The following is a 207-nucleotide window of genomic DNA, read 5'->3' as shown; positions in this document are numbered from 1 at the left end:
GTGTATAGCCTGAGTATTATGGACACATGTTGGCGGCTCCTGCTGCTGATGTGTGGATGCAGGTCCCGTTAGCGCAGTGGTTACGCTGCGTTACCGCCGCCCGACTGTGACGTGTAATATTCCGAATGGAACAGTTACGATGCGAAGCAATGGCGACGGTCGGGCAGAGCACGGGCAAGCGGCCTAGAGAGAGAGAAATGGCAGTTG

The sequence above is a fragment of the Penaeus monodon genome, chromosome 32, assembly GCF_015228065.2.
Source record: "Penaeus monodon isolate SGIC_2016 chromosome 32, NSTDA_Pmon_1, whole genome shotgun sequence".
NCBI lineage: Eukaryota > Metazoa > Arthropoda > Malacostraca > Decapoda > Penaeidae > Penaeus > Penaeus monodon.
Note: the sequence above shows the minus strand (reverse complement) of the source record.